The sequence below is a fragment of the Pseudorca crassidens genome, chromosome X (genome assembly GCF_039906515.1).
Source record: "Pseudorca crassidens isolate mPseCra1 chromosome X, mPseCra1.hap1, whole genome shotgun sequence".
NCBI classification, from domain to species: domain Eukaryota; kingdom Metazoa; phylum Chordata; class Mammalia; order Artiodactyla; family Delphinidae; genus Pseudorca; species Pseudorca crassidens.
Genome location: NC_090317.1, coordinates 28,416,142 through 28,439,364, shown reverse-complemented (window position 1 = coordinate 28,439,364; position 23,223 = coordinate 28,416,142). Strand labels below are relative to the sequence as shown.

General features: G+C 40.1%; 1 long non-coding RNA gene across 1 annotated transcript in view; it reads left to right on the top strand.

Moving 5' to 3' along the window:
- The window catches only part of LOC137217342 (uncharacterized), a 139,358-nt gene that overhangs the window by 69,525 nt on the left and 46,610 nt on the right, over positions 1–23,223 (top strand). The gene's annotated exons all lie outside the window — the stretch shown is intronic.

Below are 23,223 nucleotides of genomic sequence, written 5' to 3'. Positions count from 1 at the left end.
AAAATGCAGCTGCACTATGTAATAGATGGCAAAATTCACACAGATTAAAAATAAATAAAAGCATGAAATTCTAAAGATGTCTTATGTTTGTGGTCACTGCTTTGACTGTACTGCCTTCCTGCCTTCTGTCGATTCTACTGCACTGATTTTCAGATCACAGAAAAAAAGATTCATTTTGAAAAGGCTTGTTGTTAGGGTGTATGCATTTTCTCTATGTGCCCCAGCGTTCTGTTCCTTCTGGAAGAAGCTGAGCTAGTCATCTCTGTTGCCTCACTGCTGTAAGATTTGAGGGAGGTCAGGGAAATACAGTGTCCAGTGCAATGGTCTTCAACCTTGGCTGCATATTAGAATCACCTTGGAAATTTTTGAAAAAAAGGATGAGGTTTGAGCCTCATCTCCAGAAATTGTTGTTAACAAATAATGTCTAGGAGAAGTTATATCACATGTTAACTATGTGTTTATTAGAATGATGGAGGGGTTGATTTGCTTGTGCTCTTGTTGCCTTTCACCACTGATAATAATGTTAGTTAACATTTCATGTACTTATGATATGCCTGGCAGGTGCTGTACTAGGAGCTTTGTGTGTCGTACCTTCCTCAATCGTCACAAAAATATTATTATCCCCATTCTGCAGACAAGGAACTTGAAGCTGTGTTAAGTAAACTGTTCAAGATTACAAAGCTCACAAGCAGTAGATAATTGTAGCAAATACTTATATAATGCTCACTGTGTGACATTCACTCTCCCAAGCATGATTTATAGGATCATTTAATCTTCACAGCAGCCCAATGGGAGTACTATTGTTATTGCTGTTTGACAGATGTGGAAACTAAGGCACAGAGAGATTAAGTGATTTGAGTCCAAGATCACACAGAATATAACAGAGCCACTATTTAAGCATAGACTATCACAGGGTGTTTTCAGAATCCACCCTTCTAACCACCTTGCATACTGTTTCTTGTATAATAGTCAAACCCACGTAACTTGAATCAGAATCTAAACCAACTGCCATGCTACACTGCCTCAAAATACTGGTAGCTAGTATTTACTGAGCTGTCTTGACATGATGGACACAAAGTAAGGCCTTCATTTTGATCATCTTATTTAATCTTTATGATAGCCCTGCTATATTAGTACACAATAGAAGCAGGTAGTAAAGCCTACCAACCATATCTGGCAGGTTCCAAAGGCCAACTTACCTCCTACCCACGGCTCAAAGAATCTGCCTCCAGAGATTGAGTTCTTGGCCTACCTCTCTACTAGTTAACTATGAAACCTTAAGTAATTAACACAGCACTTCATATGTTTGGAAAGAGTTATTATTCTTTTTCAGCCCCCTTTTTTTTCTTCCGGGCTAGATATTCTCAGTCATTTCCACTCTGCCTCTTATGACTTGGTTCCTAGACTCTTCCCAATCCTGGTTTCTCTTGCTAGTTTAATGTTTCTCATTGGGGATGGATGCTGTTTATATTTTAGACAAGAAAGTTCTGTATACATGTAGGATCCTTTTGCACATTTGCAAGATTTTTAGCATCTCTGGCCCTTACCCAATGGATGCTAGTGGTTCTCCTGAGTCATTGTGACAACCCCAAATACCCCCAACACATTTTCATATGCTCACTGGGGGCACTACTGCCTCTAGATAAGAATAAGCATAACCAAACCCAGAATCCTATGAAGAAGAACAGCTCTATTTTTTGTATCAATTGCCTATTGCAGCCTATTTATTGGCTTTGTAATGACTGATAGTACATTTCTCTTAATGCAGTTATATTGGCAGTTTTGAGGAGCCACAGCACTCTGTTGACTCAACAGAATTTGTTAACAGAAACTTCTAAAACATTTTCATGTGTCAGATCTCCCTGTCTTGAACCTATACATTTGATTTTTGGGACACAAGTGTGGTACTTTATTCCTATTCTGTTTTGACTCCTTATGTCTTGATTCTGTCAACCAGTGTATTTGCTGTTCTTTTAAACTACTTGTCACCTGGAATTTTGACCAACAGGCTCTCTATATCTTCATTCAAGTTACTGATTACCATGTTGTATAGGATTGGGTGAAGGTTGACATTGAGCCTTTTGGCAGTGTCAGTTAAGGTTGCACCTCACTGTATTGTTATCTAGACATTCCGCATTTCTTTATCTTGCCCATAAGGATATCATGGAATTCCTTTTTAAAAATTCCTTGAAACAATCAAGAATCACTCCGGCCACAGATTTCCTTTGATCTACCACCTCAAAGTACTTTGCGTGTAGCTATCAACTCTAAGGGTCATTATTTTATAGGTCAGTTCTATTAGCAGTTAGAAATGGAAATGGAAATAAGAAATTTGATACGCGATTTAGGGTTTAGTGATTTTATTGCTTCCAACATTCATGAGTAATATCAAGATGAACCTTACCTGCCAGGTCTGTACTTGGAATCAGTCCCAGTTTTGGATGGATTCTCTGACTTCAGGGCACAGGAGAAGGGTTGTAATTCCCCTCACCCCAAATTGCTCACTAAATCCAGAAACCCTTTCAATAGGAGATGACAGAGCCTGTCATTTGACAGTGAGAGAGGCCTTGAAATTTACCCACTGCTGGGAAAAGAACACAGTGTCCTATCCTAATAGAGGTATTAATGACACTGCAGTTTTTTTAAAATAATAAAAGTAAATATTGTTTATTGTTGAAAACGTGCAGAATATAGGAAAGACAAATGTAAATGTATACCTCATTCATAATCCCACTACTCAGGGATGCCACTGTGAACACTGCCTGGTTTATATATGTATTGCTGCATAATTAGAATCCTGCAGTTTCTTTTATGGGAGCAGAATTTGATAAAAGGAGGGGAGAGAGGATGAAGACACTGGTTACCTGTTCAAGATAGATTTTAGAGGGTAGGCAAGCAGGAAGAACAAAGTACAGAAACGAGAGGCTGAGACCATAGAATGTTTCTCTGTTTGGCAGTCAGGCCTTGGATCAGTTCTGTCCTCTACCAAATTTCTGTGGAGACTGAAATTTCTACCTTTTGGAATTACTTTTTGAAGGTGTTTTCAAAACGTGCCTCTTCTCTGGTTAGAGGTGTCTGTTTATCTGATTCTGACCTGCAGTCACCTAGCAGAGAGCAGATTTTGAAGCCAGAGGGCTTCCTGAAAAGCCAGGGGACAAGCAGCAGGAGGACAGTGAATACTTGGGGTGGGGGCTGGGAGCCCAAAGGGGTTACAGGGATACAGTAAGAGGAGCAGCTGGGTTGCTGAACACCCACATTTATCTAATTAGCGATTTCAGGCTTTTGCCCAGAGCGTGTCTGTCCATATGGCTAGAACTGGCACCCCTCATCCCATTTGGACACAGATCTAGGCCTGGAAGCCCCTCTAACCCCTTCAGGTGCTTCTCTGCCTTCAGTTTTTCTCTAGTTTGCATTTTTGCTTTTGCAAGCTTCTGTACAATGCTTTATTGGCGATGTGGTTTTTGCATCCTTCTCTAGAGACTGGACATTGTTGAATTTAGCTGTACTTCTTGTGGTACATGCAGGATTAATCTGCCTGTGTGTCTTTTTCCTTTTTTCCCTTCCCTTTGAAGTTTGAAGTTGGTCTGCTGGCTGAGTGGCAGAGAGGGTTCTTCCATCCTTTTTTTTTTTTTGAATTTTATTTTACTTATTTTTTATGTAGCAGGTTATTATTTATCTATTTTATACATATTAGTGTATATATGTCAATCCCAATCTCCCAATTTATCCCACCACCACCCCTCGCCCCGCCACACCACTTTCCCCCCTTGGTGTCCATACGTTTGTTCTCTACATCTGTGTCTCTATTTCTGCTCTGCAAACCAGTTCATCTGTACCATTTTTCTAGGTTCCACATATATGCGTTAATATACGATATTTGTTTTTCTCTTTCTGACTGACTTCACTCTGTATGACAGTATGTAGATCCATCCACGTCTCTACAAATGACCCAATTTCGTTCCTTTTCATGGCTGAGTAATATTCCATTGTATATATGTACCACATCTTCTTTATCCATTCGTCTGTCAATGGGCATTTAGGTTGCTTCCATGACCTGGCTGTTGTAAATAGTGCTGCATTGAACACTGGGGTGCATATGTCATTTTGAATTATGGTTTTCTCTGGGTATATGCCCAGTAGTGGCATTGCTGGGTCATATGGTAATTCTATTTTTAGTTTTTTAAGGAACATCCATACTGTTCTCCATAGTGGCTGTATCAATTTACATTCCCACCAGCAGCGCAAGAGGGTTCCCTTTTCTCCACACCCTCTCCAGCATTTGTTGTTTGTAGATTTTCTGATGATGTCCATTCTAACTGGTGTGAGGTGATACCTCATTGTAGTTTTGATTTGCATTTCTCTAATAATGAGTGATGTTGAGCAGCTTTTCATGTGCTACTTGGCCATCTGTATGTCTTCTTTGGAGAAATGTCTATTTAGGTCTTCTGCCCATTTTTGGATTGGGTTGTTTGTTTTTTTAATATTGAGCTGCATGAGCTGTTTATATATTTTGGAGATTAATCCTTTGTCTGATGATTCGTTTGCAAATATTTTCTCCCATTCTGAGGGTCATCTTTTCATCTTGTTTGTAGTTTCCTTTGCTTTGCAAAAGCTTTTAAGTTTCTTTAGGTCCCATTTGTTGATTTTTGTCTTTTTTTTTTTTTTGCGGTACTAAGGCCTCTCACTGTTGTGGCCTCTCCCATTGCGGAGCACAGGCTCTGGACGCGCAGGCTTAGCGGCCATGGCTCATGGGCCCAGCCGCTCCACGGCATGTGGGATCTTCCCAGACTGGGGCATGAACCCGTGTCCCCTGCATCGGTAGGCGGACTCTCAACCACTGCGCCACCAGGGAAACCCTGGTTTTTGTTTTTATTTCCATTACTCTAGAAGGTGGATCAAAAATGATCTTTCTGTGATTTATGTCAAAGAGTGTTTTTCCTATGTTTTCCTCTAAGAGTTTTACAAGGTCTGGGCTTACATTTAGGACTCTCATCCATTTTGAGTTTATTTTTGTGTATGGTGATAGAGAGTGTTCTAATTTCATACTTTTACATGTACCTGTCCAGTTTTTCCAACACCACTTATTGAAGAGACTGTCTTTTCCCCATTGATTATCCTTGCCTCCTTTGTCATAGATTAGTTGACCATAGGTGCATGGGTTTATATCTGGGCTTTCTATCCTGTTCCATTGATCTATACTTCTGTTTCTGTGCCAGTACCATATTGTCTTGATAACTGTAGCTTTGTAGTATAGTCTTAAGGAGACTGACTTCTCCTGCTCTGTTTTTTTCCCTCAAGACTGCTTTGGCTATTCAGGGTCTTTTGTGTCTCCATGCAAATTTTAAGAGTTTTTGTGCTAGTTCTGTAAAAAATGCCACTGGTAATTTGATAGGGATTGCATTGAATCTGTAGATTGCTTTGGGTAGTATAGTCATTTTGACAATATTGATTTTTCCAATCCAAGAACGTGGTATATCTCTCCATCTGTTTGTGTCATCTTTGATTTCTTTCATCAGTGTCTTACAGTTTTCTGAGTACAGGTCTTTTACTGATTTAGGTAGCTTTATTCCTAGGTATTTTATTCTTTTTGTTGCAATAGTGAATGGGATTGTTTCCTTAATTTCTCTTTCTGATCTTTCATTGTTAGTGTATAGGAATGCAAGAGATTTCTGTGCATTAATTTTGTATCCTGCAACTTTACCAAATTCATTGATTAGCTCTAGTAGTTTTCTGGTGGCATCTTTAGGGCTCTCTATGTATAGTATCATGTCATCTGCAAACAGTGACAGTTTTACTTCTTCTTTTCCAGTTTGTATTCCTTGTATTTCTTTTTCTTCTCTGATTGCTGTGGCTAAAACTTCCAAAAGTATGTTGAATAATAGTGGTGAGAGTGGGCATCCTTGTCTTGTTCCTGATCTTAGAGGAAATGCTTTCAGTTTTTCACCCTTGAGAATGATGTTTGCTGTGCATTTGTCCCATATGGCCTTTATTATGTTGAGGTAGGTTCCCTCTATGCCCAATTTCTGGAGAGTTTTTATCATAAATGGGTGCTGAATTTTGTGAAAAGCTTTTTCTGCATCTACTGAGATGACCATATGGTTTTTATTCTTCAATTCGATAATATGGTGTATCACATTGATTGATTTGCGTGTATTGAAGAATCCTTGCATCCCTGGGATAAACCCCATTTGATCATGGTGTATGATCCTTTTAATGTGTTGTTGGATTCTGTTTGCTAGTATTTTGTAGAGGATTTTTGCATCTGTATTCATCAGTGATATTGGTCTATAATTTTCTTTTTTTGTAGTGTCTTTGTCTGGTTTTGGTATCAGGGTGATGGTGGCCTCATAGAATGAGTTTGGGAGTGTTCCTTCTTCTGCAGTTTTTTGGAAGAGTTTGAGAAGGATGAGAGTTATCTCTTCTCTAAATCTTTGATAGAATTCACCTGTGAAGCCATCTGGTCCTGGACTTTTATTTGTTGGAAGATTTTTAATCACAGTTTCAATTTCATTACTTGTGATTGGTCTGTTCATATTTTCTCTTTCTTCCTCGTTCAGTCTTAGAAGGTTATAACTTCCTAAGAATTTGCCCATTTCTTCCAGGTTGTCCATTTTATTGGCATAGAGTTGCTTGTAGTAGTCTCTCATGATCCTTTGTATTTCTGCAGTGTCAGTTGTTCCTTCTCCTTTTTCATTTCTAATTCTATTGATTTGAGTCTTCTCCCTTTTTTCTTGATGAGTCTGGCTAATGGTTTATCAATTTTGTTTATCTTCTCAAAGAACCAGCTTTTAGTTTTATTGATCTTTGCTGTCGTTTGCTTCATTTCTTTTTCATTTATTTCTGATCTTATCTTTATGATTTCTTTCCTTCTGCTAACTTTGGGGTTTTTTTGCTCTTCTTTCTCTAATTGCTTTAGGTGTAAGTTTAGGTTGTTTATTTGAGATGTTTCTTGTTTCTTAAGGTAGGATTGTATTGGTATACACTTCCCTCTTAGAACTGCTTTTGCTACATCCCATAGGATTTGGATCGTCATGTTTTCACCGTAATTTGTCTCTATGTGTTTTTTGATTTCCTCTTTGATTTCTTCAGTGATCTCTTGGTTATTTAGTAATGTATTATTTAGCCTCCACGTGTTTGTGTTTTTTATGTTTTTTTCCCTGTGATTGATTTCTAATCTCATAGGGTTGTGCTCGGAAAAGATGCTTGATATGATTTCAGTTTTCAGAAATTTACCAAGGCTTGATTTGTGACCCAAGATGTGATCTATCGTGGAGAATGTTCCATGTGCACTTGAGAAGAAAGTGTAATCTGCTGTTTTTGGATGGAATGTCCTATAAATATCAACTAAATCTATCTAGTCTATTGTGTCATTTAAAGCTTGTGTTTCCTTATTAATTTTCTGTCTGTATGATCTGTCCATTGGTATACGTGAAGTTAAAAGTCCCCCACTATTACTGTGTTACTGTCAGTTTCCTCATTTATAGCTGTTAGCAGTTGCCTTACGTATTGAGGTGCTCTGATGTTGGGTGCTTATATATTCTTGGATTGATCCCTTGATCATTATGTAGTGTCCTTCCTTGTCTCTTGTAACGTTCTTTCTTTTAAAGTGTATTTTATCTGATATGTATATTGTTACTCCAGCTTTCTTTTGATTTCCATTTGCATGGAATATCTTTTTCCATCCCCTCACTTTCAGTCTGTATGTGTCCCTAGGTCTGAAGTGGGTCTCTTGTAGACAGCATATATATTGCTCTTGTTTTTGTATACATTCAGCCAGCCTGTGTCTTTTGGTTGGAGCATTTAATCCATTCACATTTAAGGTAATTATTGATATGTATGTTACTCTTACCATTGTCTTAGTTGTTATGGTGTGTTGGGTTTGTTTTTGTAGGTCCTTTTCTTCTCTTGTGTTTCCCACTTAGAGAAGTTCCTCTAGCATTTGTTGTAGAGCTGGTTTTGTGGTGCTGAATTCTCTTAGCTTTTTCTTGCCTGTGAAGGTTTTAATTTCTCTGTCGAATCTGAATGAGATCCTTGCGGGGTAGAATAATCTTGGTTGTAGGTTCTTCCCTTTCATCACCTTAAACATATCATGACAGTCCCTTCTGGCTTGTAGAGTTTCTGCTTAGAAATCAGCTGTTAACCTTATGGGATTTCCCTTATATGTTATTTGTCATTTTTCCTTTTTTGCTTTCAATATTTTTTCTTTGTCTTTATTTTTTGTCATTTTGATTACTTTGTGTCTCAGTGTGTTTCTTCTTGGGTTTATCCTGCTTGGGACTCTCTGTGCTTCCTGGACTTGGGTGGCTATTTCCTTTCCCATGTCAGGGAAGTTTTCAAGTATAATCTCTTCAAATATTTTCTTGGGTCCTTTCTCTCTCTCTTCTCCTTCTGGGACCCCTATAATGTGAATGTTGTTGCGTTTAATGTTGTCTCAGAGGTCTCTTAAGCTGCCTTCATTTCTTTTCATTCTTTTTTCTTTGTTCTGTTCCGCAGCAGTGAATTCCACCATTTTGTCTTCCCAGTCACTTATCCGTTATTCTGCTATTGATTCCTTCTAGTGTATTTTTCATTTCAGTTATTGTATTGTTCACCTCTTGTTTGTTTGTTCTTTAATTCTTTTAGGTGTTTTTCTTTAATTCTTCTAGGTGTTTGTTAAACATTTCTTGCATCTTCTCGATATTTGCCTCTATTCTTTTTCTGAGGTCCTGGATCATCTTCACTATCATTATTCTGAATTCCTTTTCTGGAAGGTCGCCTATCTCCACTTCATTTAGTTGTTTTTCTGGGGTGTTATCTTGTTCCTTCATTTGGTACATAGTCATTTGCCTTTTCATTTTGTTTGTCTTTCTGTGAATGTGGTTTTTGTTCCACAGGCTGCAGAACTTTAGTTCTTCTTGCTTCTGCTGTCTGCCCCCTGGTGGATGAGGCTATCTAAGAGGTTTGTGCAAGTTTCCTGATGTGAAGGACTGGTGGTGGGTAGAGCTGGGTGTTGCTCTGGTGGGCAGAGCTCAGTAAAACTTTAATCTGCTTGTCTGCTGATGGGTGGGGCTGGGTTCCCTCCCTGTTGGTTTTTTGCCCTGAGGCGACCCAGCACTGGAGCCTACCCAGCTCTTTGGTGGGGCTGATGGTGGACTCTGGGAGGGCTCACACTAAAGAATACTTCCCAGAACTTCTTCTCCCAGTGTCTTTGTCCCCATGGTGAGCCACAGCCACCCCCTGCCTCTGCAGGAGGCCCTAAAACACTAGCAGGTAGATCTGGTTCAGTCTCCTATGGGTCACTGTTCCTTCCCTTGGGTCCTAATGCACACACTGCTTTGTGTGTGCCCTCCAAGAGTGGAGTCTCTGTTTCCCCCAGCCATGTTGAAGTCCTGCAATCAAATCCCACTAGGCTTCAAAGTCTGTTTCTCTAGGAATTCCTCCTCCTGTTGCCAGACCCAGGTTGGGAAGCCTGACGTGGGGCTCAGAACCTTCACTCCAGTGGGTGGACTTCTGAGGTATAAGTGTTCTGCAGTTTGTGAGTCACCCACCCAGCAGTTACGGAATTTGATTTTATTGTGATTGCGCCCCTCCTACTGTCTCATTGCGGCTTCTCCTTTGTCTTTGGATGTGGGGTATCTTTTTTGGTGAGTCCCAGCGTCTTCCTGTCAATGATTGTTCAGCTGTTAGTTGTGATTCCGGTGCTCTCACAAGAGGGAGTGAGTGCAGGTCCTTCTACTCTGCCATCTTGAATCAATCTCCTGTTCTTCCATTGTTGAGCAGTGCTTGAGGGAACATGATTTGGTCTGCATCTCCTCAGCCCTCAGCCCTCCTCTTCCTTGCTGCAACCCTCTGCTTGTTCAGCTGCCCTGCCTGCTGGGACTGAATTATGGATTCTAGTCAAGGGAGTGACAAATAAGCCTCAAAGAAGTGAAGTGAAATTAGTGGTGAGCCTGGTCTGGAACCCAGGTCTCCTGACCCCAGTCCATAGCTCTTTCTGTGGCACCGTTCTGCTGGGAGCATTCATGGGAATGTTTCTGATGGTGCCATGTTTGTCTTCTATATCTTTTGCCTAGTGGTGCTGCTACCATCAGTATAAGCAGGCAACCAAGAGAGAAGACAACAGAGATGATAGCACGGGGGATTTATTGACTGGATAGCCATACTTCCTGGACAATTATTTTTTCTCGTATGGGGCATGCTTGCTGCAAAGAAGTCAAGAATTTCAGTTCTCTACCACTTGCTCCCATTTTTCTTTTAATCTGGCTTCATCATAACTGTCTTCATCTTATGCCCATACACAGCCTCAGGCTACCACTGGGCTAACGTCCCTGTATTGCTGTTCTCCTACCCCAGCAGTACCTCAAGTTCCAGTCTTCCTCTTCCCTCTATTTCAAGCAAAATCCTACACACAAAATCAACTTATCTCTTAAGATCACTGTTTTAAAAGAGCCATTAGGAGGTCATGGGTCAATATGTTCATATTATGTGGTTTTTATAATGGGCTACTGGAAGCAATAGCTTACCTGAAGGCATCAGAACCATTCAGAGTACTTGATAACAATATGTACATTACTAGGACCTACCACAGATTTTCTAAATTAGGAACTTAGGGGTTTAGGACCTGAGTGTCTACATTTTGATAAAATTCTTAGGTGATTCTGAAATATACTAATAGTTGAGAATTAATACACTTTGTTGAGCTTAGAATTAAAGCAGGTGCATAAACATGTTAGCAGGTAGCAATGGTCATTGTTGGGCTAGCTCATGATATCTTGCCTTGAAAATTACATTTCATTTGTTACTCCCCCACCCCCTCCCAAATACATACGGTGGACCAGAATCTTTCTCTGAGTCTGGATTTGTCTTCCCAAGAATCTTGGGCTTCTTCTCTTGTATGCTGAAGGTATATGCATAACCTGTGACCTCTGTAATGATTTTTTTTCTGGAAAAAATTCTAATTTCCATGTCTAGCTACACTGCATGATATATTTGATAAATATCTATTGAAAGTACAACTGTGTGTTCCACATGGCAGAAAGCACTCTATTTCATCATAACAAGGGAACCCAATTCATTCTTCCATGATTTGAAAGCAGCTATGACATGAAAGAGGGAGATTGGTAGGTAAATGGGAAGTCTTCAAAAGATGACTGTATTTATTTCCCATCTTGTAGTCTTGTTCTCCTCTCTGGAGAGATTCATGCTTCATGTGTGTCCTGGAAAGTGAGATAGGAAAAAGAAGAAAATAAGAATAGATTATAAAACTCTTTCTCCCTTGGGCTCCAGTGTAATCTCTTCACATGGGCAGATATTTTAAAACCCAGGTATCTGGATTCACTGAAGAGATACATAGTAAATAAAAATATGACTCAAATGCCACCTTGTAGCCAGGGGGGCTGTTTTCTGCCTGTTCTCAGAATTGGTGCCATAACTTATCTATTGAATTTCATGTTCATGCAATGAATAGATAGTCTCTGATTGCACAGATGCCAGGCTTAGCTAAGTAAGGTATCTCTGCTCTTGATATAAACTGCAGAGCTACTCTGTGGCCGTGCTGCTCCTTGTGCAAGTGTGATCAGTGATACCAAAGTCACATCCTTGGTCCGTTTCACATCATTTGCAAGACGGGGGCATGCTTTTTGTCATTCCATCCATTACCCATCAAATAAGATGATTGCTTTTGAATTTGCGAGAAATATCTAAGTTCCATGTGTTTAGTAGGACCTTCAAAACTCTCTACTGGGAAGATTTATTTCAGTCTTAGATTCACTCACACTGCAATACTGATTTTGACCACGGGGGTGAAACTGGTGATTGCCCTGGTGGATATAGGAAGGGAGGTGGTAATATGTGCTTATCAAAGCTCAACTGGAGACACTGACCCATTTTCAAATAGGTCTGTCCTTTGGCAAATTCACTCAGTTACTTATACATAGAAAATCTTCCTTTAAGGTTTAAGAATGTCACATTAAAAATCAAGTTAAAATGTTTTTTTCATTTAGTTCATTGAGTTTAAAAAGCAGGGACTTCCCTGGTGGTGCAGTGGTTAAGAATCCGCCTGCCAGTGCAGGGGACATGGGTTCGATCCCTGGTCCAGGAAGATCCCACATGTTGCGGAGCAACTAAGCCCGTGCGCCACAACTACTGAGCCTGTGCTCTAGAGCCCGCGAGCCACAACTACTGAAGCCCGCATGCCACAACTACTGGAGCCTGTGCTCTAGAGCCCGCGAGCCACAACTACTGAAGGCTGCGTGCCACAACTACTGAAGCCTGTGCACCTAGAGCCCACGCTCCACAACGAGAGAAGCCACTGCAATGAGAAGCCCACACACCGCAACAAAGAGCAGCCCCCGCTCACCGCAACTAGAGAAAGCCTGTGTGCAGCAACAAAGACCCAACGCAGCCAAAAATAAATAAATAAATTTATTAGAAAAACATAAATTTTCAATTAAGTTAACTTTTACAAATATCTGAAAGCATCATTTTTTGCAACTTTATTGGTTTTTCAGTGGCAAATGGGGACAGGTAAGGTAAATGGATTATAGAGGCGCTCTCTCTCTCTCTCTCTCTCTCTCTCTCTCTCTCTTTTTAAACCATGAATCATGCAAGCCAGAGAAATAGAAAGGCATTAGTAATGTTCAAGTTTTTCCCTTACCACTAGTTATAGGTAAGGAACCATGCCCGTTCTCTCCCTATGATGCAGAGTCATCTCTCTCTCTGTTACAAATAGACAACCTCATTTGAGCTTTTGGGAAGAGTAATTCTGCTTTTAATGAGACTCTAATGAGGTGACAGGTTATTTATGTAATTTTATAGTCCTCACACTTCTACATGGAAGTGCCAGCCGTTTTCTTTACCATCACTATAATCATCTTAGTGAACTTGATTCATTCACATCTGAGAAGGAGCATTCTGTCCGACTCTCACACAATCCTGTTCTCTTTACTATGGCTGATATTTATATGGACATCAGATTCTCCAAGAACTGTGGAGTTGAGATTACAAAGACTGAGTCAGTTAGACTGTTGAGTCATGAACATGCACAAGTTGGTTAGCAGGAAAATAATAAGGCAGACATATAGAGAAATGGAGGTGGGTGACCACATGGCCTAGAGGTGGTGGGTGGGGAGGACAGGGAGACAGAGAAGCTGCCTTTTGACTTTCTAGTTCCTGTAAGGTCCAGTACTTCTTACAATAGTATTTTATGGAAATGTTCTGCATTCATAAAACAAGTCTCCTTTTCTAAAATAAATCTACTTTCAGCAGGTCTCTGCTCCTTGCAACCTATAATCCATGAGAAGGAATATTTTTAACTTGGTACACAAAAGTTGATAGTATATTTCCAAAGGGCTTTCATATCTATTATCTCGCTTATTTCCTCTAACAATCCCATGTCAGAAATAGGGTAGGAATGATAATTGCTTTGAAAGCTAAAGAAACTGAGGCCTCAAATCGGAAAGGGGCTTAAGTCACACAGCTACGTTGAGGCAGAGCCAGGCCTAAAATCCATGTCTTCTGGCTCCCAGGCCTGGTGTTGGGCACTTCGTAGGCACCCAGGGATTGTTTGTAGGTTGATAGATATATCCAAAGGGTGATTCCAGTCAGAAACAATGATAAAGTAGCTGGTCTTTTAATAGACATGAGTAATATTCTGAAGGAACCTAACAAAGGAAAGCCTCTGAAGTCTCCAGCAAATTTTCCTACCTGAACCTCTTCACTTAAGGAAAAACAGTGTATTTTCCCCTTGTGCCTCTGCAATAGAGTGCAAATCAGATCTTGCCTTTGAGAATGCTCACCCTACCTCACCTCTCTGCAGCTGCTGCCACTGGAGGTGCCAATTATGTGGCTCTATTTGGTGGTTTCTACCTCAACATTTAAAAAATAAAATTGCCCCTGGGGTGAAACTTTGAATGCCAACTCAACTAGAAGCAACTTTCCCAGGCAAATTAGAAAGCTCTTGGAGATCATCATTTAGAACCAGAGTCCTGACAGGACCTAGCTACTAATGGAATATTTAGAGTTGCAAATAGATGTATCCCTTTAAGTTTAACTGTTAAGCAGTTGCAACCTTTTCAAGCAAGGCCTGATAGGGCCTGGTTTTAAAGTATTATATATGTTTCAGTGACACTGTTCTATTTTATTTTCCAAGTAATGACTGATGTAATTTGTCCTTCCAAAAATAAATAATGAGATGTGTGTGTCAGAAGGAGTTGTAGGGCATGGATTACAGTTCTATTTTATGATACCTTAATAGGTGTTAAATAGACCAGAAAATCCATCCTCTCTTAAGAGCATACGGGTTTGACTCAGTATTTCACATGGTCTCTGAAGGTTTATGTTGCCCATTTAAATAAAAGAAAACCAATCAGAGCATGCAACACAAGGTTATTCTGTACTTTTTATTTATAAACAAAGTAGCATTGAAGAGTGATGCTAAGGAAAGAACCGTCTTAGAAGCATGGCCCAGTGAGAAAATCTGGATTATGAAACAGTGGTTGTCAAAGAGGAGGTTATTATAGGTTATGAGAAATCCTTAAGTAAAGAAGCCTGTTTTAACGTTTTTTCAATCAGTGAAAAAGGGTCCTGGAACCTTTACTTCGCATAACGCCTATTAACATATCATCTCCCATTGAGGAACACTGGGTTAGACTGTGGCTTGCATAAGGAGGTAAGGTGAGAGATAAGACTACAAATATAGATTGACAACATATTATAGATGGTCTTGAATACTATGCTGAGAAGATTTGGCTTCATTGTAAAAGCGATGGCATAATTATTTAGCTTTTTTTTTTCTTTAATAGTTTCACCACTTGTCTCTGTGCTTTCATTGATACTCCTTTTCAGTCCATCCTGAATAGCACTGCTACACTAATTTTCCTAAAACTCTTTCCATCATTTGTCTTCCCTACTTGAGAACCTAAATGGTAATTTTTAGGACCCTACATTTTGTTATCTTTTCATCTTCAAACAGATTTTTTTTTGCACCAAATTCAAAGGTTTATTTCCTAACTACCATTTTTTTTTAACATCTTTATTGGAGTATAATTGCTTTAAAATGGTGTTTTAGTTTCTGCTTTATAACAAAGTGAATCAGTTATACATATACATATGTCCCCATATCTCTTCCGTCTTGCATCTCCCTCCCTTCAACCCTCGCTATCCCACCCCGCTAGGTGGCCACAAAGCACCAAGCTGATTACCCTGTGCTATGCGGCTGCTTCCTAGTAGCTATCTGTTTTACATTTGGTAGTATATATATGTCCATGCCACTCTCTCACTTCGTCCCAGATTACCCTTCCCCCTCCCCGTAACCTCAAGTCCATTCTCTAGTAGGTCTGCATCTTTATTCCCATCTTGCCACTAGTTTCTTCTGACTGCTTTTATTTTCTTTTTAGATTCCATATATATGTGTTAGCATATGGTATTTTTTTTTCTCGTTCTGACTTACTTCACTCTGTATGACAGTCTCTAAGTCCATCCACCTCACTACAAATAACTCAGTTTTGTTCTTTCTTATGGCAGAGTAATATTCCATTGTATATATGTGCCACATGTTCTTTATCCATTCATCTGTTGATGGACACTTAGGTTGCTTCCATGTCCTGGCTATTGTAAATAGAGCTGCAAGGAACAATTTGCTACATGACTCTTTTTGAATTATGGTTTTCTCAGGGTATATGTCCACTAGTGGGGTGGCTGGGTCATATGGTAGTTCTATTTTTAGTTTTTTAAGGAACCTCCGTACTGTTCTCCATAGTGGCTGTATCAATTTATATTCCCACCCAACAGTGCAAGAGGGTTCCCTTTTCTCCACACCCTCTCCAGCATTTACTGTTTGTAGATTTTTGATGATGGCCATTATGACCAGTGTGAAATGATATGTCATTGGAGTTTTGATTAGCATTTATCTAATGATTAATGATGTTGAGCATTCTTTCACGTGTTGGTGTGCAATCTGTATATCTTCTTTGGAGAAATGTCTATTTAGGTCTTCTGCCCATTTTGGGATTGGGTTGTTTGTTTTTTTTGATATTGAGCTGCATGAGTTGCTTGTGTGTTTTGGATATTAATCCTTTGTCGGTTGCTTCATTTGCAAATATCTTCTCCCATGCTGAGGGTTGTCTTTTTGTCTTGCTTATGGTTTCCTTTGCTGTGCAAAAGATTTGCAGTTTCTTTAGGTCCCGTTTGTTTATTTTTGTTTTTATCTCCATTTCTCTAGGAGGTGGGTCAAAAAGGATCTTGCTGTGATTTATGTCATAGAGTGTTCTGCCTGTGTTTTCCTCTAAGAGTTTGATGGTGTCTGGCCTTACATTTAGGTCTTTAATCCATTTTGAGGTTATTTTTGTGTATGGTATTAGGGAGTGTTCTAATTTCATTCTTTTACATGTAGCTGTCCAGTTTTCCCAGCACCACTTATTGAAGAGACTGTCTTTTCTCCACTGTATATTCTTGCCTCCTTTATCAAAGATAAGGTGAACATATGTGCGTGGGTTTATCTCAGGGCTTTCTATCCTGTTCCATTGATCTATATTTCTGGTTTTGTGCCAGTACCATACTGTCTTGATTACTGTAGCTTTGTAGTATAGTCTGAAGTCAGGGAGCCTGATTCCTCCAGCTCCGTTTTTCATTCTCAAGATTGCTTTGGTTATTCGGGGTCTTTTGTGTTTCCATACAAACTGTGAATTTTTTGTTCTAGTTCTGTGAAAAATGCCCTTGGTAGTTTGATAGGGATTGCATTGAATCTGTAGATTGCTTTGGGTAGTAGAGTCATTTTTACCATGTTGATTCTTCCAATCCAAGAACATGGTATATCTCTCCATCTATTTGTATCATCCTTAATTTCTTTCATCAGTGTCTTATAATTTTCTGCATACAGGTCTTTTGTCTCCTTAGGTAGGTTTACTCCTAGATATTTTATTCTTTTTGTTGCAATGGCAAATGGGAGTGTTTTCTTAATTTCTCTTTCAGATTTTTCATGATTAGTGTATAGGAATGCAAGAGATTTCTGTGCATTAATTTTGTATCCTGCTACTATACCAAATTCATTGATTAGCTCTAGTAGTTTTCTGGTAGCATTTTTAGGATTCTCTATGTATATTATCATGTCATCTGCAAACAGTGACAGGTTTACTTCTTCTTTTCCAATTTGGATTCCTTTTATTTCTTTTTCTTCTCTGATTGCTGTGCCTAAAACTTCCAAAACTATGTTGAATAAGAGTGGTGAGAGTGGGCAACCTTGTCTTGTTCCTGATCTTAGTGGAAATGCTTTCAGTTTTTCACCATTGAGGATGATGATGGCTGTGGGTTTGTCATATATGGCCTTTATTATGTTGAGGAAAGTTCCCTCTATGCCTGCTTTCTGAAGGAATTTTATCATAAATGGGTGTTGAATTTTGTCAAAAGCTTTCTGTGCATCTCTTGAGATGATCATATGGTTTTTATTCTTCAATTCGATAATATGGTGTATCACATTGATTGATTTGTGTATATTGAAGAATCCTTGCATTCCTGGAATAAGCCCCACTTGATCATAGTCTATGATCCTTTTAATGTGCTGTTGGATTCTGTTTGCTAGTATTTTGTTAAGGATTTTTGCATCTATGTTCATCAGTGATATTGGCCTGTAGTTTTCTTTCTTTGTGACATCTTTTTCTGGTTTTGGTATCAGGGTGATGGTGGTTTCGTAGAATGAGTTTGGGAGTGTTCCTCCCTCTGCTATATTTTGGAAGAATTTGAGAAGGATAGGTGTTAGCTCTCCTCTAAATGTTTGATAGAATTCGCCTGTGAAGCCGTCTGGTCCTGGGCTTTTGTTTGTTGGAAGATTTTTAATCACAGTTTCAATTTCAGTGCTTGTGATTGGTCTGTTCATATTTTCTATTCCTTCCTGATTCAGGCTTGGCAGGTTGTGCATTTCTAAGAGTTTGTTCATTTTTTCCAGGTTGTCCATTTTATTGACATATAGTTGCTTGTAGTAATCTCTCCTGATCCTGTGTATTTCTGCAGTGTCAATTGTTACTTCTCCTTTTTCATTTCTAATTCTATTGATTTGTGTCTTCTCCCTTTTTTTCTTGATGAGTCTGGCTAGTGGTTTATCAATTTTGTTTATCTTCTCAAAGAACCCGCTTTTAGTTTTATTGATCTTTGCTGTCGTTTGCTTCATTTCTTTTTCATTTATTTCTGATCTGATCTTTATGATTTCTTTCCTTCTGCTAACTTTGGGGTTTTTTTGCTCTTCTTTCTCTAATTGCTTTAGGTGTAAGGTTAGGTTGTTTATTTGAGATGTTTCTTGTTTCTTAAGGTAGGATTGTATTGCTATAAATTTCCTTCTTAGAACTGCTTTTGCTGCATCCCATCGGTTTTGAGTCATCGTGTTTTCATTGTTATTTGTTTCTAGGTATTTTTTGATTTCCTCTTTGATTTCTTCTGTGATCTCTTAGTTATTAAGTAGTGTATTTTTTAGCCTCCATATGTTTGTATTTCTTACAGATTTCTTCCTATAATTGATATCTAGTGTTATGGCGTTGTGCTCAGAAAAGATACTTTGTATGATTTCAATTTTCTTAAATTTACCAAGGCTTGATTTGTGACCCATGATATGGTCTATCCTAGAGAATGTTCCATGAGGACTTGAGAAGCATGTGCATTCTGTTGTTTTTGGATGGAATGTCTTATAAATATCAATTAAGTCCATCTTGTTTAATGTATCATTTAAAGCTTGTGTTTCCTTATTTAGTTTTCATTTTGGATGATCTGTCCATTGGTGAAAGTGGGGTGTTAAAGTCCCCTACTCTGATTGTGTTACTGTCAGTTTCCCCTTTTATGGCTGTTAGTATTTGCCTTATGTATTGAGGTGCTCCTATGTTGGGTGCATAAATATTTACAATTGTTATATCTTCTCCTTGGATTTATCCCTTGATCATTATGTAGTGTCCTTCCTTATCTCTTGTAATAGTCTTTGTTTTTAAGTCTATTTTGTCTGATATAAGTATTGCTACTCCAGCTTTCTTTGGATTTCCATTTGCATGGAATATCTTTTTCCATCCCCTCACTTTCAGTCTGTATGTGTCCCTAGGTCTGAACTGGGTCTTTTGTAGAGAGCATATATATGGGTCTTGTTTTTGTATCCATTCAGGCAGTCTGTGTCTTTTGGTGGGAGCGTTTAATCCATTTACATATAAGGTAATTATCAATATGTATGTTCCTATACCATTTTCTTAATTGTTTTGGGTTTATTATTGTAGGTCTTTTCCTTCACTTGTGATTCCTGCCTAGAGAAATTCCTTTAGCATTTGTTGTAAAGCTGGTTTGGTGGTGCTGAATTCTCTTAGCTTTTGCTTGTCTGTAAAGCTTTTAATTTCTCCATCAAATCTGAATGAGATCCTTGCTGGGTAGAAAAATCATGGTTGTAGGTTTTTCTCCTTCTTCACTTTAAATATGTCCTGCCACTCCCTTCTGACTTGCAGAGTTTCTGCTGAAAGACCAGCTGTTAACCTTATGGGGATTCCCTTGTGTGTTATTTGTTGTTTTTCCCTTGCTGCTTTTAATATTTGTTCTTTGTATTTAATTTTTGATAGTTTGATTAATATATGTCTTGGCGTGTTTCTCCTTGGATTTATCCTGTATGGCACTCTCTGTGCTTCCTGGACTTGATTAACTATTTCCTTTCCCATATTAGGGAAGTTTTCAACTATAATCTCTGCAAATATTTTCTCAGTCCCTTTCTTTTTCTCTTCTTCTTCTGGGACCCCTATAATTCGAATGTTGGTGTGTTTAATGTTGTCCCAGCGGTCTCTGAGACTGTCCTCAATTCTTTTCATTTTTTTTCTTTATTCTGGTCTGCAGTAGTTATTTCCACTGTTTTATCTTCCAGGTCGTTTATCCGTTCTTCTGCCTCAGTTATTCTGCTATTGATCCCTTCCAGAGAAGTTTTAATTTCATTTATTGTGTTGTTCATCACTGTTTGTTTGCTCTTTAGTTCTTCTAGGTCCTTGTTAAACCTTTCTTGTATTTTTCCCGTTTTATTTCCAAGATTTTGGATCATCTTTAGTATCATTCTGAATTGTTTTTCAGGTAGACTGCCTATTTCCTCTTCATTTGTTTGGTGTGGTGGGTTTTTACCTTGCTCCTTCATCTGATGCATATTTCTCTGTCTTCTCATTTTGTTTAACTTACTGTGTTTGGGGTCCCCTTTTCGCAGGCTGCAGGTTTGTAGTTCCCATTGTTTTTGGTGTCTATCCCCAGTGGCTAAGGTTGGTTCAGTGGGTTGTGTAGGCTTCCTGGTGGAGGGGACTAGTGCCTGTGTTCTGGTGGACGATGCTGGATCTTGTCTTTCTGGTGGGCAGGTCCATGTCTGGTGGTGTGTTTTGGGGTGTCTATGGCCTTATGATTTTACGCAGCCTCTCTGCTAATGGGTGGGGTTGTGTTCCTGTCTTACTAGCTGTTTGGCATAGGGTGGCCTGCACTGTAGCTTGCTGGTCTTTGAGTGGAGCTGGGTCTTGGCCTTGAGATGGAGATCCCTGGGAGATTTTTGCAGTTTGATGTTACATGGAGCTTGCAGGTCTCTTGTGGACCAGTGTCCTGAACTTGGCTCTCCCACCTCAGTGGCACAGCCCTGACGCCTGGCTGGAGTTCCAAAAGCCTGTCCTCCACACGGCTCAGAATAACAGGGAGAAAAAAAAGAGAGTAAGAAAGAGGAAAATAAAATAAAGTAAAATAAAATAAAGGTATTAAAGTTAAAAATAATTATGAAGAAAAAAAATTGTTTTAAGTAAAAAACAAGAAAAAAAATTGACAGAACCCTAGGACAAATGCTAAAAGCAAAGCTATACAGAGAAAATCACACACAGAAGCATACACATACACACTCATAAAAAGAGAAAAAGGGAAAAAAAAATATATATTGTTGCTCCCAAAGTCCACTTCCTCACCTTGGGATGATTTGTTGTCTATTCAGGTATTCCACAGATGCAGGGTACATCAAGTTGGTTGTGGAGATTTAATCCGCTGCTCCTGAGGCGTCTGGGAGAGATTTCCCTTTCTCTTCTTTGTTCGCACTGCTCCCGGGGTTCACCTTGGATTTGGACCTGCCTGTGCGTGTAGGTCACCTGAGGGCGTCTGTTCTTCGCTCAGACAGGATGGGGTTAAAGGAGCAGCTGATTCGGGGGCTCTGGCTCACTCAGGCCGGGGGGAGAGAGGGGTATGGAGTGCGGGGCGAGCCTGCGGCAGCAGATGCCAGCATGACGTTGCCCCAGCCTGAGGCCTGCCGTGTGTCCTCCCGGGGAAGTTGTCCCTGTATCACGGGACTCTGGCCGTGGCGGGCTGCACAGGCTCCCGGGAGGGCAGGTGTGGAGAGTGATCTGTGCTCGCACACAGGCTTCTTGGTGGCGGCAGCAGCAGCCTTAGCATCTCATGCCCGTGTCTGTGGTCCGCACTGATAGCCGCGGCTCGTGCCCGTCTCTGGAGCTCCTTTAAGCGGTTCTCTGAATCCCCTCTCCTTCCGCACCAGGAAACAAAGAGGCAAGAAAAAGTCTCTCGTCTGTTCGGCAGCTCCAAACTTTTTTCCCAGACTCCCTCCCTGCTAGCCGTGGTGCACTAACCCCTTCAGGCTATGTTCACCCCGCCAGTCCTCTCCCTGGGATCCGACTGAAGCCTGAGCCTGAGCTCCCAGCCCTCACCCGCCCAGGCGCGTGAGCAGACAAGCCTCTCGGGCTGGTGAGTGCAGGTCTGCACCGATCCTCTGTGTGGGAATCTCTCCGCTTTGCCCTCTGCACCCCTGTTGCTGCGCTCTCCTCCATGGCTCCTAAGCTTCCCCCCTCCGCCACCCGCAGTCTCCGCCCGCGAAGGGGCTTTCTAGTGTATGGAAACCTTTCCTCCTTCACAGCTCCCTCCCACTGGTGCAGGTCCTGTCCCTATCCTTTTGTATCTGTTCATTCTTTTTTCTTTTGCCCTACCCAGGTATGTGGGGGTTTCTTGCTTTTTGGGAGGTTTGAGGTCTTCTGCCAGCGTTCAGTAGGTGTTCTGTAGGAGTTGTTCCACATGTAGGTGTATTTCTGATGTATTTGTGGGGAGGAAGGTGATCTCCACGTCTTACTCTTGCGCCACCTTGAAGCTCCTCTCCAAACAGACTTTTTGATAAAATATATTTTATTGCTCTCCACTGTTACCCATATATCTGCCATTTCATCAGATAGGTTCTACTCATTAAAATCTCTTATAAAGTGGTTTTCAGCCTTGGCTGTATGTTAGAATGACCTAGGGATCTTCTCTGAATTCCTGTGCCCAGACTCCAACCCTGACTGATTATATGAGAATCTCTAGGGGTGGGGCTCAGGCATTAGTTATGCATAATACTTCCCAGGTCATTCCGATGTGCAGCCACATTTGAGAACCAGTGCCTTGTAATCTGGCATGAAGCTGAGCCCATACTATATACTCACTTCAGACTTGTTGAAGTCACATTGGTTGTTGGTATCACATTGATCAATTTCAGTGGAACTTACATTTATCAAGAGGAGACTAACTCTCCTGTGGGAAAATCAAAGCTGTCAATTTTGTGCTTGGAAAGAGGAGATGACTTTATTAATAAATATTCTCATTTTTTGAAGCAAATCATAAGTACAACAACAGGAACTTCCAAGACCAAAGTACTACTGAAGTTTTTCCTGGTAAACTGATTGCAGATATCTTTGTCAGTCAATTTGATTGATTACAGCATACACATACACATTGAAGTACTCTTCAAGCAGCCATTTGTCTGATGCCTTGCTGATAAATCTCTTGTAAAGTAATTTAAGATTTAACCTCCAGAGATTTCTGAACTGCTGTTTGAAGGCAACAAGTTCTATTAAATATCTTATCACTGCATAATATCAGAGAAATCAGATGAACATTCAATTTTGGCATTTAATGATCATAACAAAGGTAGTATGTTCAGAAAGATTGCCTTTTCCCATTTTCCAAGCTTGCCTTTTAGCAGAAAGGACGCCAGGGGAGCCATACAAGAGCATAGGCTGTCTAGGCATGTGGTACTGAGAGAATGGGGGGAGCGAGGGTTAAGCCCCAGGGTATGTGCAGGACTCCTTAAAGAGGGATGAATCTAAGCTGTCTTTGAACTGGCATTTTTTACCCTGGCTAAGCTACATTATTTGACAGTCCTCTTTTCCAGGTTTGTCCATATGGAGAGCAGGAAGAGCACCCATCCACCTTATAAGCATGGGAAGGGGTTTCAAGTTAATTGGTTCTGGA